This window comes from Vicia villosa, linkage group LG1 (assembly GCF_029867415.1).
Source record: "Vicia villosa cultivar HV-30 ecotype Madison, WI linkage group LG1, Vvil1.0, whole genome shotgun sequence".
Lineage (NCBI taxonomy): Eukaryota > Viridiplantae > Streptophyta > Magnoliopsida > Fabales > Fabaceae > Vicia > Vicia villosa.
In genome coordinates this window covers 40,647,135-40,666,060 of record NC_081180.1, presented here as the reverse complement: position 1 = coordinate 40,666,060, position 18,926 = coordinate 40,647,135, and the positions used below count along the sequence as shown (strand labels likewise).

Genomic DNA, 18,926 nt, shown 5'->3' with positions numbered 1-18,926 from the left:
AGATTTGACAAGAAGAAGGTCATGTGCTATGAATGCAATGAGCCTGGACACTACAAGAATGAATGTCCAAATCTTCAAAAGGAAAGTCCCAAGAAAAAGTTTCATAAGAAGAAAGGTCTTATGGCAACCTGGGATGAGTCAGAAGATGATTCAGAAGATGAGCAGGCCAACTGTGCGCTGATGGCGACAGAAGATGACGGATCAGAATCTACATCAGAATCAGACTCCGAAGAGGTATTTTCTGAACTTACTAGAGATGAGTTAGTTTCCGGTCTAACTGAACTTCTGGAACTCAAGTCTCAGATTAGTCTCAAATACAAAAAGCTGAAAAAGCAATTTGAATTTGAAACAAAGAAGCTTGAGTTGGAGAATTCTGAATTAAAAGAAAAACTTTTAAAATTATCCAATAATGTTGGATCTCCTTCTGATTCAGAAAAATCCACTCCTAGTCTGAACCATATTCTGAAAGAATATGATTTAAGTTTCAGAAAGTTCTTATCTAGAAGTATTGGCAGAAGTCAGCTAGCTTCTATGATATATGCTGTGTCTGGAAACAAAAGAGTTGGCATTGGTTATGAGGGTGAAACCCCATACAAACTTGAACCTGTTGATGAAATGAAAATTACATACAAGCCATTGTATGATCAGTTCAAGTATGGCCACTCTCATGATATTAGGCACACCTCACATGCACAAAGTTTTCACATAACACACACTAAGAAGCATGTGACACAACCTAGGAAATATCATGAAACTCACATTAAGAATTATCATGCTGTTCCTCCTATTGCTTACAATGTTAAATCCAAGTTCAAACAGAACTTGAGAAAATCTAACAAGAAAGGACCCAAGAAAATGTGGGTACCTAAGGATAAGATTATTCCTATTGCAGATATCCTTGGCTGCAAGAAGGACAAAGCACAACATGTCATGGTACCTGGACTCTGGATGCTCGCGACACATGACAGGAAGAAGGTCTATGCTCCAAGACCTGGTACTTAAGTCTGGAGGAGAAGTCAAGTTCGGAGGAGATCAGAAGGGCAAGATAATTGGCTCTGGAACTATAAATTCTGGTAACTCTCCTTCCATTTCTAATGTACTTCTTGTAGAAGGATTAACTCATAACCTCTTATCTATCAGTCAATTAAGTGACAATGGTTATGATATAATCTTCAATCAAAAGTCTTGCAAGGCTGTAAATCAGAAGGATGGCTCAATCCTATTTACAGGCAAGAGGAAGAACAACATTTATAAGACAGATCTGCAAGATCTTATGAGTCAGAAGGTGACTTGTCTTATGTCTGTTTCTGAAGAGCAGTGGGTCTGGCACAGAAGATTAGGTCATGCTAGTTTGAGAAAGATCTCTCAGATTAACAAACTGAATCTTGTCAGAGGACTCCCTAATTTGAAATTCCAATCAGATGCTCTTTGTGAAGCATGTCAGAAGGGCAAGTTCTCCAAACCTGCATTCAAGTCTAAGAATGTTGTTTCTACCTCAAGGCCATTAGAACTCTTGCACATTGATCTGTTTGGCCCAGTCAAAACAGCATCTGTCAGAGGAAAGAAATATGGATTAGTCATCATAGATGATTATAGCCGCTGGACATGGGTAAAATTCTTGAAACACAAGGATGAGACTCATTCAGTGTTCTTTGATTTCTGCATTCAGATTCAATCTGAAAAAGAGTGTAAAATCATAAAGGTCAGAAGTGATCATGGTGGTGAATTTGAGAACAGACCCTTTGAAGAATTCTTCAAAGAAAATGGTATTGCCCATGATTTCTCTTGTCCTAGAACTCCACAGCAAAATGGGGTTGTAGAACGAAAGAATAGGACTCTTCAAGAAATGGCCAGAACCATGATCAATGAAACCAATATGGCTAAGCATTTCTGGGCAGAAGCAATAAACACTGCATGTTATATTCAGAATAGAATCTCTATCAGACCTATTCTTAATAAGACTCCCTATGAATTGTGGAAGAATAAAAAGCCCAACATTTCATATTTCCATCCTTTTGGATGTGTGTGCTTTATTCTGAACACTAAAGATCATCTTGGTAAGTTTGATTCCAAAGCTCAAAAGTGTTTCCTTCTTGGATATTCTGAACGCTCAAAAGGCTACAGAGTATACAATACTGAAACATTGGTTGTAGAAGAATCAATCAATATCAGGTTTGATGATAAGCTTGGTTCTGAAAAACCAAAGCAAGTTGATAATTTTGCAGGTTGTGATATTGACATATCAGAAGTTGTTGAGCCAAGAAGCAACGCATCAGAAGCAGAGCTTCTCAGAAGCAAAGAATCTGAAGATCAAGTATCAGCTTCTCTGGAGGATCTAAGTATTTCTGAAGAACCATCTGTCAGAAGATCATCCAGACTCATCTCTGGTCATTCAGAAGATGTCATTCTTGGAAAGAAGGATGATCCAATCAGAACAAGAGCATTCCTTAGAAACAATGCAGACTGTCAATTAGGTCTTGTATCTTTGATCGAGCCAACTTCTGTTGATCATGCTCTAGAAGATCCAGACTGGATAATTGCTATGCAAGAAGAACTAAATCAGTTTACAAGGATTGATGTTTGGGATCTTGTTCCTAGACCAGATGGATTCAATATAATCGGTACAAAGTGGGTCTTCAGAAACAAGCTCAGTGAGAAAGGCGAAGTGGTAAGGAACAAAGCCAGACTGGTGGCTCAGGGTTATAGTCAGCAAGAAGGGATTGACTACACAGAAACCTTTGCACCAGTGGCCAGGTTAGAATCTATTCGTCTATTAATTTCTTTTGCCACTCAACATAACATCACTCTCTATCAGATGGATGTTAAGAGTGCCTTCTTAAATGGTTATATAGATGAAGAAGTTTATGTCCATCAACCTCCTGGTTTTGAAGACTCTATGTCTCCTAATCATGTTTTTAAACTTAAGAAATCATTGTATGGATTGAAACAGGCTCCCAGAGCTTGGTACGAACGCTTAAGTTCTTTCCTTCTGGACAATGGTTTCACTAGAGGAAAAGTGGACACTACTCTCTTCTGTAAAACCTTTGAAAAGGATATTTTAATTTGTCAAATATATGTAGATGATATTATTTTTGGAACATCTAATGCTACACTTGGAAAGGAGTTTGCTAAGTCTATGCAGGCTGAGTTTGAAATGAGCATGATGGGAGAACTCAAGTATTTCCTTGGAATACAAATAAATCAAACATCAGAAGGAACGTATGTTCACCAAACCAAGTATGTGAAGGAACTTCTGAAGAAGTTTAATCTTCTAGACTGCAAAGAAGCCAAAACTCCTATGCATCCAACATGCATCCTAGGTAAGGATGAGGTAAGTAAGAAGGTAGATCAGAAGCTATACAGAGGTATGATTGGATCTCTTCTATATCTGACTGCTTCTAGACCTGACATTCTGTTCAGTGTTTGTTTGTGTGCTAGATTCCAATCAGATCCTAGAGAATCTCATTTAACTGCTGTTAAGAGAATTCTAAGGTATCTGAAAGGTACTACTAATGTTGGTTTAGTTTACAGAAAATCTAAAGAATACAACTTAGTAGGATTCTGCGATGCTGACTATGCTGGAGACAGAATTGAAAGAAAAAGTACTTCAGGAAGTTGCCAATTTCTTGGAAGTCATTTGATCTCCTGGTACAGCAAGAAGCAAGCAACTATTGCTCTATCAACAACAGAAGCAGAATATGTCGCTGCTGCTGGTTGTAGCACACAGATGCTCTGGATGAAGAGTCAGTTAGAAGATTATCAGATATTTGAGAGTAACATTCCTATATTCTGTGATAATACTTCTGCTATATGTTTATCTAAGAATCCTATTCTTCATTCAAAAGCTAAACATATTGAGATAAAACATCATTTCATAAGGGACTATGTTCAGAAGGGTGTTATTTCTTTAAACTTTGTTGATACAGACCATCAATGGGCTGATATCTTTACAAAACCCCTGGCTGAAGATAGGTTTAAGTTCATTCTGAAGAACATCAGTATGGATTTATGCCCAGAATGAGAAGATGAGAAGTTCTCATGTATGAGTATCTTTTGAAATGAATGTGGAACAATTTTTTTTCAGAAGTTCTGTTTGAAATCTTTTAGAAATTATGATTCGGTTATTACTAACGTTTCATTGTCTAAGTTGATTCAGAACCTCTTTTAAAGCAAAACAGCTGTTACGTTTTATCTCGGGATGGTAAACCTGTCGTTACTATTCATGGATAAGCGCGCGTGCAGTTGAAGGGACGCCGACCATAGGTAACTGTGCCAGTCACTTCATTTGTCTTTATTATCTCTCCTCACGTCACGTAACATTAAATGCTAGTCTTCATTCGTTTCACTTTATTTTCTTTTAAATACTCTTCAAAATGGTTTTTTGGTTTCCTATCTTTTTGTTTTCCTCTTAAAAGTTTTCTCTCTCTCTCTCGGTTTTCATTTCTTCTGTCAAAACCTAGCGTTCACCCTAAGCCTGTTGAAGCTCCATGACTCAAAGGCGACAAATCTCTGTGCATCTCGGGATGGCTCTTCTAATACCGCTCAAGTCAGACTCTTCTTTGATGTTGTTATCAACTTTCATCCAAAGACAGAAGACTTTCTTGAGTTGTGGGAAGATATACTCAACTTCTATGTTGAGTTTCTTGACCGAATATTGTATTTTTTAATTTTTTGTAGTCATTTCCTCTTTGGAAATTCTACTTTGTAGTTTTCTTTTCCTTGCTGCTTCTGCTTGTTTTGTATTTGCTAGGAATGTTTCTCATCTTGTTAAACATAGGAACCTTTTGTAATATCTTTTGATTATCAATGAAAAAGTTTCTTTGTGTTTTACATTCCAGTAAATGTTTTCTTTTGTCATTTTATACATCTGAATCTTTTTATATATTCTTTTTGATGTTATGACAAAAAGGGGGAGAAAGATAAATGATAAATGATTTGATTAAATCTATCAGTTGCTGGGTAAAGGCTCCCACACATTCACTAACAAGAACTGCAAGTTCTATATGGTTTAAGTGTTTTGCAGGTACAGAGAAGTAAAGTGAATCTTCAAAGCAAACACTAGAAGCAAAACCATGGAAACTGAAGCAAGCTGAGTGCTGTCAAGCTTCAGAGATCAGAAGCAAGAAAGAAGAATGAATCAGAAGCACTGATAATAGAATTTGAATATCATTGTCTATCCTGTTATGACAAAATTCTATTTGCCCTAATACATATAATGTTATGGCTCTGATACATTATTTGCTCTGATACATGTTTTTAGCCTAAATGCTCTGATACATTTGGCTCTGATACATATCATGTATTTGAATATACATTTTTATGTTCTAACTCGTTCATGCTGACTTTTGTCGTTTAGTTTTTGTTCTGTAACATTTCAGGATGTAGAGATGCTCAGATGATGCTCTGGTACATTCAACAATGTTCTGATACAAATCTAGCATGAAGTGATGTTGGTAGACATTCAAAGTTCTGAAGCTATCCGAGGGAAGCAGAAATCAGAAGATGTGAATGTTCTAAAGATCCAGTAATTCAAGTTCTGAAGCTGTCCTGAATGGAAGCAGAAGTCAGAAGCTGTGAATGTTCTGAAGATCAAAGAAATTCAAGTTCTGAAGCTGTCCTGAATGGAAGCAGAAGTCAGAAACTGTGAATGTTCTGAAGATCAAAGAAATTCAAGTTCTGAAGCTGTCCAATGGAAGCAGAAGTCAGAAGCTATGAATTCTCTGAAGGCAGAAGCTTATATGATCGTCTCTACCGAAATAATCAGGGAAGTCTTTTATCAAAGTTCTTCGAGTATTTATTTCAGGGGGAGAGTATTTATTTCAGGGGGAGATTATTTATCTCAGGGGGAGATTGTTAATCTCAGGGGGAGACATATTCATATGCTTATGCTATAGCTGTGTAATTTGTCTTTTGCCGTCTACTCTTTCTGATCGCAAATTCATATCATTTATATATGTTTTTGTCATCATCAAAAAGGGGGAGATTGTTAGAACAAGATTTGTTCTTATCAATTATCTTAGTTTTGATGTTAACAATAATATGAATTTTGCTTAAGATAATATGGTACTCTAATCCAATGCAATTTCCCTTTCAGGAAATATATATAAAGAGTACGCATAATTCAGCGCTCAGAAGATGTGTCTCAAATGGTTCAGCGTGCAACATCAGAACATGGTCTGGCAAGACATCAGAAGATGGTCGAAGCAGAATCAGAACATGGGTCTATGGAAGCATCAGAAGAACATGAGATCAGAAGCACTGAAAATCAGAAGATGGTATCACGCTCAGAAGCACTTCAAAGTCAGAAGATCAGAAGATGCTGTGCACCAAGCTGTTTGACTCTGATGATATTCAAACGTCGTATTCACAAACATCAGATCAGAAGGAAGTACACGTGGCAGACTACGCTGACTGACAAAAGGAACGTTAAAGCTACTAAAGGCTACGTCAGTAGACACAGCGTGAACAAGGCTCGAGGTAGTTGACAAAAGCGTATAACATTAAATGCAAAGCTGTACGGAACACGCAAAGCATTAAATGCATTCAACGGTCATCTTCTCAACGCCTATAAATATGAAGTTCTGATGAGAAGCAAGGTTAACGTTTTCGCACCAATACAATTCAAATTAACTTGCTGAAACTCTGTTCAAATCTAAACTCAGAATCTTCATCTTCATCAAAGCTCACTACATTGCTGTTGTAATATCTTAGTGAGATTAAGCTTAAATTGTAAGAGAAATATCACAGTTGTGATTATCGCTTTTAAGAAGCATTTGTAAACTCTTGAATAGATTACATTAAGTTGTAAGGAACTAGAGTGATCAGTTGATCAGTATACTCTAGGAAGTCTTAGCAGTTGGCTGAGCAAGAAGTCTTGGCAGTTGGCTGAGCAGGAAGTCTTGGCAGTTGGCTGAGCAGAAAGTCTTAGGAGTGAACTAAGCCTAGAGTGATCGTGTTGATCAGTAGACTCTAGAAAAAGTCTTAGGAGTGAACTAAGCAGTTGTTCCTGGAGTGATCAGGTTGTGATCAGAAGACTCTGGAAGACTTAGTTGCGGCTAAGTGGAAAACCATTGTAATCCGTGCGATTAGTGGATTAAATCCTCAGTTGAGGTAAATCATCTCTGCGGGGGTGGACTGGAGTAGCTTCGTTAACAGCGAACCAGGATAAAAATATTTGTGCATCTATTTTTATCGTCCAAGATTTAAAGTCACACTTATTCAATCCCCCCCCTTTCTAAGTGTTTTTCTATCCTTCAAATTACTCTATTGGTGAACCAAATAAAGTCATGTGGAGAAATTGTTACGGAGCAGAAAGTTGTATCAAAAATCCCGTGTTCTTTGACAGCAATATTTGATAACATAATAGTGACGACTGAGGAATTGAAGGATCTTGCGACGATGAGAAAAAAGGAGCTTCAAAGCTCTCTTGAGGCTCATGAGCAAAAGATGAAGAAGAGCAATATCAGCAAGGCAAAGGCGGATATCACTTTGCAAGCTCGATTCAATTAGAAGAACAAGAAGTCTGAAGGAAAATAACTCATGAAGAATAAAGGGAATTTTCAGAATATTGGTGAAAGAGAGTCTCAAAATTCAATGAATTCAACTTGTCAAAAGGGTGAGAGCAGATGCAACAAAAATGGTGGTCAAGGCAACTTTAGAGGTGAAAGGGGAAAGTTTGAGAAGAGCAAGGTGCAATGTTTTAAATGTCAAAAGTCCAGTCATTATGCAAGAGAGTGCAACGCGAATAAGAAGGAACCTCAAGTAGATGAAGTCAAGGTCTAAAGACAAGAGTTTGATTAAGAGCACACACTTTTGGTCATGATCACAAAAGGGAAATGCAACAACAAAAGCCAGTGGGACAACAACAACAACAGTTTCAAGAACACCGCAAAAATATGTTGTAACTAATTATGCAAAAGCTGTAACCGATTACAAACAGCGGAAAACGTTATGATGAGTGCAAAATAGGGAGTTTATAGAAGTGAGGAATGGTATTTGGAATCCGGTTGTTCTACTCATATGACGGGGAGGAAGGATTGGTTTGTTAAAATCAATCATGCCACGAAGAATAAAGTGAAGTTTGCGGATGACACCACTCTAGCGGTCAATGAGATTGATGATGTTTTGATCAAGAGAATGGATGGTGGACATTCCTTGATCAAATATGTATTGTACATTCAATGAATCAAGTGTAATCTTCTAAGTATTGACTAATTGCTTGAGAAGGGTTACAAGATTCACATGGAGAACAAGACGCTATACGTTATGGATGCAAACAGGGTTTTGGTCCTAAAATATCCTATGGTTGCTAATAGAACCTTCAAGAATGAGTTGAAGGTTATGGAGGATAGGTTTCTTGCTACATCGGCTGGTCAAGAAGAGTGGATATGGCACTACCGTCTTGGGAATCTCAATTTTAGAGATCCCAATGCATTGCAAAAGAACGGAAAGATAACGGGGTTGCCATTCATCAACGTACTGGATAAAATTTGTGAAAAATATGTGCAAGCAAAGCAACACAGGGGTAGATTTAGCAAGGATGCAGGTTGTAGAACCAAGCATCACCTTGAGGTGGTTTATTCCGATGTATGTGGGCTGATGCAAGTTGACTCGATTGTTGGAAATATATATGTTGTCACATTAATTGATGATTATAGTAGAAATATATAAACATACCTAATCAAGAGAAAGGATGAGGTATTCTGAGTGTTTAAGATGTTTAAGTTCATGGTTGAGCGGCAAAGCGGTCACAAGCTCAAAATTCTCAAAATGGATGGTGGAGGCGAATATGTCTCAAATGACTTTGAGAAGTTTTGTAATCAAGATGGGATAGTACATGAGGTAGTACCACCCTATACACCATAGAAAAATGGTGTTTTCGAAAGGAAGAAACGATCGATCATGAACATTGTGAGAAACATGTTGAAAGAGAAGAACTTGCTGAAAGAATTATGGGGAGAAGCAGTATCATCAGCTACCTATTTGTTGAATAGGTGTCTTACAAAGAATCTTGAGAAGTTAACACCAGAAGAGGCATGGTTTGAATTCAAATCAAATTTGAACCATTTGATAGTTTTCGGTTTTGTAGCGTGTCGACATGTTCCAGGGCAACTTAAAAAGAAGTTGGACGATAAGGGAGAATTGATGATACATGATGTGATTAGACGAGACTTTGTTTTCGATGAAATTAAAGAGATGCAACATCCTTTAACCAGTTACGTAAAATCTCTAACCGGTTATAGCATTGACAATTCAGATTTTGCAGAGTTTGAGAGTGCAGAACCAGCCTCTGTCAAAGACCGAATTGAAGAAAATGTGAGAAGATCAACAAGGCAAAGTGGTTTGCCTCCAAGATTTCAAAATTGTGAGATGTTTCGAGACAATGAAGTCAATGATAATGGTGATTTCATCCATTTTGCACTTATGGCCGAATCTAAACCCGATAAGACAAAAGAGACTTGAGTGATCCAAAATGGGTTTGTGCTATGAAAGGGGGGCTGGAATCGATTGAGAAAAATAATACTTGGAAGTTAGGTGATCTATCGGAAGAAAAAAAGCTGGTTGGTGTAAGATGGGTCTATATGGTGTAGACAAATCCCATGGGAAAAATAATCAAGCATAAGACTCAATTAGTTGCAAAAGAATTTTTGCAAAGAGAATGCATAAAATTTGAAGAGGTATTTGCATTGTTTGCTAGAATTTAAACCATAAGGATAGTTGTTGGTATTGCGAATAATAACAATTGGTCTATCTATCAAATGGATGTCAAATTTGCATTTTTAAACAGACTTCTAGAAGAGGAGGTGTATGTAGAGCAGCCCCTAGTTTTGTTGTGAAAAACTAAAAGTCAAAGTTCTACAAGTTGAAGAAAGCATTACACGATTTAAAACAAGCTCCAAGAGCTTGGAACAAGAGAATAAATGGTTTCTTAAAGGAGATTGACTTCAAACAATGTGTATTCGAACATGGCAGATATGTGAAGAGGGATATAAATGATGGAGTGATAATCACTTGTCTATACATAGATGATTTGTTGATTACGGGCAATGACGAAAAGTAAATTTCTATGTTCAAGAGTGAACTTATGAAAGAATTCAAGATGACTGACCTTGTTCACATGACATACTTCCTTGGTATTGAATTCCACACGTCAAAAAATAGACTGTTCATGCACCAAAAAAGGTATGTGATATAGATATTGAAGAAGTTTTAAATGAAGCATTGTAATGTTGTCATTACTCCAGCTGAACCTCATCCTCAATTTTCTAAGAATGAGGTTGAGTAAGAGGTGAATCCAACTTTGTATAAGAGGGTGATTTGATCCTCGCATTACTTGTGCAATACATGATCAAACTTGGCATTTAATGTCGGTATTGTGGATATATTCATGCAGAGGCCGAATGTGTCTCACTTGGCAGCGGTCAAGAGGATCCTAAGATACGTCAAAGGATCTATTGGTTGTAGAATTCTCCTTCCATGAGCGGACACGAAAAAATGCAATTTATTCGATTTTACCTATTTCAATTGGTGCAGAGATAAAGATGATCGAAAGTCTACAACTGGATACATCTTTATGTTCAGTGGAACACCAATCTCATTATGTTCGAAGAATGAATCGGTAGTAGCATTCTCATCTTGGAGGCTGAGACATCAAATTTTGATTCATCATAATCTGAGTCATTTGCTTCTCTTTATAAACTATTTAACCGAGTCAGAACTAAGTTAATTTTAGAGCTTAATGATCCTGCACACTTGAACAAATGTTAGTGTGCCCAATTATTCTTTAAGTATTTTATTATCATCAAAATTCAAGAACAGTTTAGACACTCTTACCGAACCGCTAGACATTGTTGTGTTTCAAGACCTTCGAACAAAGCTTAAAGTCGTGACTTCCATTCTTCCTTGATCTTGTGGAAGAGTATTTGGAGAGTAATGCAAATTATGATTGTTATATTGAGCTTAACATGCGTTACATCATGCACATGCATAGTCGAAGAGTGCATGGTGACATGATTATCTCTACATTAGTTCTCAATGCATTCCTCCATGCACTGCACTGATGCACTTGTCACTAATATATATATATATATATATATATATATATATATATATATATATATATATATATATATATATATATATATATATATATATATATATATATATATATATATATATATATATATATATATATATATATCCTCACATGACCACACAAAATGCCTATGGTGAGGTGCAAGTACTAGACATTTTGAAAGAAATATCCATTTTCCCACAATAAGCAAATAATTACTTAGTTAATACATTCCTTATAAGCACAAATCAACTATTAATAAAAGATAAAGGGACCTCGTTGGTGCATATAATTAGCAATGAAAATTTGCGTTCTTTGAAAATAGTAGGATACTAGTTACAATGTCACCTAGGAGAAACTTGATTGGGATTTGAATTGGAGCACATTGGTTAGACTTTTGTTCGAGAAAGGAATGGTGTGTGATACGTGGACTCTCTTAGTTGTGATTATCATATGTGACAAACTTTGATGGTAACAAGTTCATGTTGTTACATGTGTCCATTATCTGATAAATTACGTTTCAACTTTTTAGATTTTGTATGGCCAATTAATCTTAAGGTAACTAGTCCATATCTACCATTATCATTTTAAGTCTTTGATTATCTCGAATTACAACATCATTCTCAAATTACCAGAGTGAAAGTACCTAGATTCTAGATCACTAGAAATAGAATATCTGTTGTCACCTCAATTTTTTTGATTTGGTATTTCTTCTTAGGTTCTATGGGACAGAGTATTTCGTGTGTTTACCACAATTAGTCCTGATTCTGGAAAAAAGTTGGTGAAAAACTTCACATCACTACATGTTCGTGACTTGTATCATTAATCGGATAGCATAATATCACATTTCTTATTGTGTTGAAATTCGATTCTTTGTATCCATTAAGATTCCTTTTTCTTGAAGATGCTTGTGGGGGCCTAGCTTGGGGGAAGTTAAAAATTAACAATTTATAAAAATCAAAATTGATTTTTTTTTTTTTGAGATAGGCATTATATAAAAATGATTTCTTTAAGTAATTTAGTAGTTGAAATTCACACATTAAAAAAGAAAAATGAGGTGTTGAAGATTTCAACATACACTATGCATCTGATGTATTTGTACAGCTAACAACTTAAATGATTTAATAAAATTAAAAAAAAAATTTATATGCATTCATAATTAATAATAATAATAATAATAATAATAATAATAATAAAAAATTAAAGAGCCATGCTATTTTTACACTAAAAAGATACACCTGTATCCTACACCGTAGCAGTTGTGTGGCTGCTTTAGCACTATTCTGTATTTGCTCTTATTTCAAAAAATTAATAAAATATTAAACAAAGCAAAAACACCGTATATTATACGGTGTAGTGTCACAATTCAGTGTAAGTTTAGCATTCTTGTAAATTAAATATACATTTAATTATTACAAATTTAATTAATGAATCTTACCTGTAAAAAAGGTTTTTATTAACAAATTTATCATGGGAGTAGTTTAGGATTCAGTTCAAATTCTTAAATTGACAACAAAGTTTGTTCGAATTATTAAATATTAATGAATTGGTTAAATATTAGTGAGCGTTGTTCAAATAAAATTAAGACTACTACAAGTGAAATACTATTGAAGTTAATCTTCATGCATGAGAGAGATTGAATAGGATGATCTTCATGCATGTTTGGTTTTCATTGATTGAATTATACAAGTGAGTGAGCTTAGTGTATATATAATGTAGCTCACTCTAACTAACTTTTACACAAGCTAACTAACTTTTTATAGTTATTGTAACTAACTATAACTACCATGTCTTGTATATGAAAGTCCTTAACAACAAGTAAGTTTCCATCAGAGTTTTTCTTAACTTTGTACACCCACTCGCATCTTATATGTGTGCTTTTTCTCTATAGTTCCATTCTGGATGTGAACAAGTAAGTTTATGAATGATGCCAAGATCCTTGAGATAAGAAGTGAATGGCCTGAATTCTCCTCCAAAGTTAGATTGAACAATTTTGATTGTTTTGATGAAATGTGTAGTCACATATTTATGGAAAAGCTTAAAAGCATTAAGAGAATCACTATTGTTTTTAAGTAGATACAACCAGGTATACATGGTAAAAGCACCGGCAAAAACTATATAGTAAGTGTATCCATTACTTGAAAGATGAGGAGAATGCTCACATAGGTCAGTAAGAACAACTTCAAAAGTATGATTGAAATTGGTATAGGAAAAATAAGCATATAATCCATGAGATTACCAAGACAGCGTGAATTACAAAAATCTGCTAGATTTTTATTTTTGTATTGTATCTTACGAATTTGAAAGACATTAAGAATAGCCTTGGTGTTTGCATGATCTAATCTAACATGCCATAAATAGACTTTATTAGAAACACAATATAGTGTAGAAGTGTTATTAACAAAGGAAGGTTTATGATGTACACCCTTGAGACACGTTTATAAGAAGAAGAAAATTAGTTTTCACGATTATTAAGAAATTCAAGTGTAGTTAATTTTTTAGATTTTATACAAAATATTTATTAAATTTACTACAATGTCCTCTTTATTAAATTTAATGAAGTGTTCACTACAACACGCAAGGTTTTTAAAAGCGCTTTTTTTGGCCTTTAACAGCGCTTTAAAGCGCTGCCAAAGCCAGCGCTGGCATAGGCTACGAAAGCGCTTTTAAAAGCGCTCTGGTAGACCCCCTATAAGAGCGCTTTTTACAGAAAAAGCGCTCTGGTAGACCCCCCCTATAAGAGCGCTTTTTCTGGAAAAAGCGCTCTGGTAGACCCCCCCTACTAGAGCGCTTTTCCAAAAGCGCTTTGGTAGGTTGCGTTTTTTTTTTCTTTTTGTAGCAGCCTATAAGAGCGCTTTTTATGGAAAAAGCGCTCTGGTAGACCCCCCTACTAGAGCGCTTTTCCAAAAGCGCTTTGGTAGGTTGCGTTTTTTTTTTCTTTTATGTTTTTTTTTTATCTTAGACAACGCTTTGAGAAATACATTTATTATATTAAACAAATAAAAATTAAAAAAAATACATTTAATATGAAGCATTTTATGAATTAGTATTGCATATATTTATTATCAAAATACAAATAAAACATTACTAAGAAAACTAGTGAAACATCAAATTCTCAAAACACAAAATACAATACAAATATATATATATATATATATATATATATATATATATATATATATATATATATATATATATATATATATATATATATATATATATATATATATATATATATATATACTGATTTGCTCCCTAAGAAAACTAGTTCTCTCCAGTCGAACGTGACTCCTCGATGGCCATAATTGACTTTCTAACAATGCACAAATCAACTTCTAATTTATCTTCAATTGTCCATCGCATGTATACATATAAGAATAAGAAGAAGAAAAAAATAAAATTAATAAAGGAGTATAATACATATTCATCAATTATAAATTTAAATATATAAGTTAGATGTACAACATGTCACTTATTAATCTCAAATATACAAGTTAGATGTAAGTAACAACACTAGCAAATGATCATTGAAACTTAATAAATAAAAGGTATGCCAAATCATTAACACATATCTTCAAATGATGCAGAAAGAAGTATTAAATAATGGTAAACAATTGACAATCCAACACCCATGATTCTTTGCCGTAAACAATTGAAAGACATAATGTATGCATTTTGTTTATTAGATTTATATGTAAAGGTTTTTTAAACACCCATGACCTCATTACTCAAATGTGTCAAACAACAAAGCTCAAGCTAAATATCATATTATTCCATAATTGTTATAAGTATATGCAAAATTGTACAGGTGGTCCTTTAAAGTTTCACTATTTTCTCATTGTTTAATACTCCTCACTATAGGTTATATAACAAAATATAGAGCCATGATAGACATTTATGTTGGTTGGACAATGGATCTAAGATCTCAGTTTCACTTTTGAAGCTCAATAAAGTAGCATTCAACGAATTTAATTCACGTGAAGATAATTAGTAAGCTGATCTTAATTAACATACCTAGTGAAGGTGGAGGGGGAGTAAAGTTATCATCAATAATAGACGATTCTCGAGGTTAAGATGGTGGGAAATCTCTGCTTGAACCAGCACTCTGATTCTTTGCCGTATTTTCATAACGCAGAGTCGAATCATTTGTAGATCCAGGCGGTTTGCTGCTCAATGTCTGAAAGAAAACATTGAAATCAATTATAAAAATAATGCTTGCTTAGCCTCAATAGTGGATGCCACTATACCTGTATCATGAAAACTAGTTCCAGTAATTAAATAAGCTTAAAATTATGAGTGGATCTATTGTAATCTCAAAGATGATTAAAGAAATGATCTTACTTTTCTGAATTGCCCATCCATTGCGCTTCAAAATCTCAGACATGATTATTATATAGTTGGAATAGCTGAGATTTAATTCAAAAAAAAAATAAATGTGACTATCTCTAACATCACATATTGAAATATTATTGTTCTAAATTCAAGAAACTCATATCACATAAAAGATGAAAAATGCACAATACCTACAGTTTTGAGAGTTAATGTTCGATTGAACTTAATCAAAATTGATTTTATAAATTAATTAAGTGTGTACTTCTCAGATCATGCATCTATAAATTGATTTTTTTTAATCTAAATTTTCTACTTCTTCTCACTCTACATAATCAAGAACACCTTCACTGTTATAAGTTAAATAAATTTCCTATTGAACCTAATCAGAATCTATCTATATCTGTAAATTAAGAGAAATTAAAAGATTAAAGAAAATTCTACCCGTTCCAAGTGCATAGAGCTCAACATCATTGTCAGTCTTCAATTGTTTCTGCATCATTAGTAGAAAAACTAACGAATATACAATGAAAGCTTTACCTTGTTGGCAGGTAACTCGGTTTCTTGTACAAATTTATAGAACTTGCTCTGCTCTGTTGCCTATGCTTACGTGATGATCCACTGCCACGAACTGAATGCAACATTAACCCATTGCAACAAGGTTTATTTTTAGATTTTTCCATTGCAGCAAGAACCCTAAAGGTGCAAATTTCAATTTTGAGTCTCAATCAAAACAGGAAGAAAAAAGTTCATACCTTTTCAGCAAGAACCCTAATCTCGTAAACAATGACGAACAAAACTTCAAGAGCCCACCCGGATTCCCAATTACAAACTCCTGAACAAACCGGCAACCAAATCGCAGAACAACAACAGCAGAATCGCAGAAAGATAGACGGAGAAAAGCAGATCGGAGAAGAAGATGTATCGAAGTCGAACAACATCAGAATCGGCAACCAAATCTTAATTGGGGTTTAGGGTTATGTTGCGGATGAAGGTATAATCGTTGTGCTTTTGCTTCATGAGAACCACCGTATTTGCTTCAATCGCGAGTAGGAAGGTCGATTGAGAGATGAGAGTGAACCTGAATGAAGCATGTTTCTCTCGTTCTTTTTTCCAGAAAAATTTGGGTTTTCTGTTTTATTTATAAAACTTAAATAGCCTATGAGAGCGCTTTTTGAAAAGCGCTGGTAAAGGCCCCCTTTAGTAAGCGTATTTTAAAAAGTGTTTTCTAAAAGGGGGGCCTTTACCAGCGCTTTTCAAAAAGCGCTCTCAAAAGGGGGCCTTTACCAGCGCTTTTTAAAAGCGCTCTCGTAGGTCAACTTTACACAGCGCTTTTCCTGTAGTCAATTTCCGTGTTTTTTAGTTCATACTTATGGCAGCGCTTTTAAGAAAAAGCGCTGTCTTAGGGGTGCTGCTAAAAGTCATTTTTGGCGTAGTGGTTGGAAAATAAAATATAAGGGTATATTAGAAATTACAGCATCAATTGATTTAGTAATAATTGACTTTTGCTTATAATAGTGATCAAAAATTAAAACATTTTTTTTTGCTTATAGTAGTGTCCGGAGGGTGTAACTTGGGAGTGAAGATATTGCATGTGAGTGCTGAAGAAAAGGTTGTTGAAGCAGTACAAGCCACTTCTATCTAGAAAATCTTCAAGAGGAATCTGCTTAGACGCTTGTGATTTCACATAGCACTTGTTAGCATGAAATTCAAAGTATGCACATCTTTATCAGAAGCAAACTTTGAAACTCACCGTAAATTTCTAGTTATTTAAGGGAAAGTTAATTGATGATTTAGATGTAAGATTGTGTTTGACATGCATTTAGGCTTTATATTGGTGTGACTTGCATTAATACTACTTGTTGACCAAGTGACTCAAAACACAAGAGATGGGTGAATTGTGATATTTAAAAATACAAAATATTTTAAAAAATCCTATATTAAAAATCGATTTATATTAGTCCACCAGAGCTAAAGTAGGGGGAAAGGATGAGAGGAATGAATTAAAGAGGAAAGAAAAATAAATGACAGAAAGTAAAAAGGTAGAGTTAGAGAGATTGCAATATATATATATATATATATATATATATAGGAGGGATATTCTTACTCCAAGAGTAAGTTATCAAGATTTACTCCTCAACATGATCATTGATTCTTCTTAATCTAATGGTTAAAATTAATGAGTATTACTTTTCTCTCTCCACAGTTAATTACTTATTAATTTTAACCATTAGATTTAAAAGAATCAATGGTCATGATGAGGAGTAAGTCTTAATAACTTACTCTTGGAATAAGAATATCCCTCCTTATATATATATATATATATATATATATATATATATATATATATATATATATATATATATATATATATATATATATATATATATATATATATAAGTTCGGCCTATCACTTGGCTACTCATGTTCTTAAGAATTTTCTCTTGAATGTTCTACTAATAATAAGTCTTGATTTTTAAGAGTATGCACACAAACCTTCTTACAACCAAAGGGAGATTTTATATAGGTTGTTCTCCAAACTAAAGTGAGTTTTTAATAGGTTAAGCTCTCTAACCAAACCGAGATTTTAATCGACTGATCTCAAGATTCAAACAGAGAGTTTCACATGCTAATCTCAAGAACCAAAAAAAATATTGGTCAAGAGAATTGCACCATTGAAGAAGAAAAAATGTAGCACAACATCAGTACAACCAAACTCTCTAAAGTATTTTTCACTCTCTTAGCAGTAAGATAATTTTAGTGAAGAATAATATAATAGAGAAGAAGATAGTAGAAAATGAGATAGTATAGTTTTAATTTCAAAACTGGTGTATATGGAATAAGGATAACCTTAGTTGTTAATTGATTAGATAAGTCAAATATGGAAGTTTTTTGAACTACACCATCATTAATCAAATAAAGACTTCCTTAGTCGATTTGGAGGCATTACAAATAAGTTAAAAGATTAAAACTAATAATATACTAATCAATTAACTAGTGTAAATAGTCATCCTAATTGATGAATTAAGTCAATAATCAATTAATGATGCGTATAAAAAGCTTTTAGGTGCTTTTATCAAATAAGAGAGGCTTTATATTTAAGTGTGTGAGTAAGTTGCCTTAATATCTCGAGGGTTACTCTTATATATTTACCTTAAACTGATCGCTCAGACATGAGTTAAGTTTAGGACCAGTTGAGCTTTCACACTTCCTTTTTTTCACAACTTTGAATCTTCAAGTTCCCTTGCTTGATACATCATTGGTTTGACCCTTAATCAAGAACTTGACTCTTATAATTTATGAAGCTTCATATTATTTTTTTTATCAAACACCATCATGCGATGTTCAGTGAAGACTACATCGAAAGTTATCTTACCTTAGGTGTTGTCATCATCAAAACTACCAAGATCATCTAACCGTTGTAGCCATTTGTTCCTGCAAACACTTAGATCCACAATTTCAAATGAATCCTCGTTCAAATTCCTCAAAGTATTAGGCTTTTCCTCAAAGGCTAGCTTTCCCT

General features: G+C 34.3%; 1 long non-coding RNA gene across 1 annotated transcript; it reads right to left on the bottom strand.

Annotated features, from left to right (window-relative positions):
- Positions 1-14,362: 14,362 nt before the first annotated feature.
- On the bottom strand, positions 14,363-15,975 carry LOC131604772 (uncharacterized). The gene is made up of 4 exons (XR_009284645.1): positions 15,848-15,975; positions 15,416-15,480; positions 15,089-15,251; positions 14,363-14,418 (listed from the first exon to the last, which is right to left on the bottom strand). It is a non-coding gene; the product is annotated as an uncharacterized LOC131604772 (long non-coding RNA).
- Positions 15,976-18,926: the final 2,951 nt, after the last annotated feature.